Source organism: Trachymyrmex cornetzi, unplaced genomic scaffold (genome assembly GCF_001594075.2).
Source record: "Trachymyrmex cornetzi isolate Tcor2-1 unplaced genomic scaffold, Tcor1.1 scaffold950, whole genome shotgun sequence".
In the NCBI taxonomy this organism is placed as follows: Eukaryota; Metazoa; Arthropoda; class Insecta; order Hymenoptera; family Formicidae; genus Trachymyrmex; species Trachymyrmex cornetzi.
Window position 1 is genome coordinate 18,088 of NW_017300301.1, and position 1,059 is coordinate 19,146.

Here is a 1,059-nt window from a genome sequence, read left to right on the forward strand (position 1 = left end):
CCCGCCGTATTCCCCATTGCTCCTTCTTTATTTTTAATTAAAAAAAAAATATATATATTTAATTAAAGAAGTAAATCAAAAGCTCCCGCAAATGACGTTTATTCGGCTAAAAACTCGACATTTTCGCACGAAAAAAGATATATGATGCTGATACAAAATCGCTAATATTTGAAGGTTATGTTGTAACCAGATGTCCAATCCTACAATATGACGTTCTACAGCAGACAATTTCAACCATAACATACTGCTGGCACCATCTTTTGCCAAACGGCGGAAACTTATTTATACCCCTAATACATACATGCATACAAACATATCTACATAAACACATACATACGTATATACATACATACATTCAGATATACATACATACATATATATATACGTATATATATTTTTTTTTTACTCGGTCCATTTCTTAACACACCTAACTGAAGCTTACGATTGAATAAAACAAAGAAGTTATACACATCCTATATACACTGCCTACATATATTGTGGTGGCATCTCATATATACATACATACATACGTACGAAAGTGTACGTACACGTTCGTACGTACACGTTTGTCCGATTTTCGTTTGCTTAAAGTTCGTGTCGGATTATACGCGAGTAATTTGTGTAAAATATGTAAGAGTATTCTACCATTAAATGGTAGAATACTTTTACACATTTTCTGTGATTCAGTGCATGTGAAAAAAATTTTTTTAGTACAAAAAAATGAGGCAATACGAGCCCCCATCAAAAAAACTAAAATTTGTTACTCCGGATGATATCCTCGCCGAAGAACACGAGGAGGAGGAGGAAGTAATCAGCCTTGCCGAGGGGAGCATCAACCTCGACGAGGATGGTGTCCTCGACGAGGATGGTGTCCTCGACGAGGTAGACAGCCTCGTCGATGACGAGGTTGAAGTCGAGGTTGGTGATCCGCCCGGTGAGGAGGAGAATATTGATTTCGAAGAAGATAATGTGTCGCCGGAGGAGTGCCATGAGTTCCTTATGGAACTCGGTGACCTGTGGGGCGACGAGTTCCTGAACTTCCTGCATTTCCTTGCATCT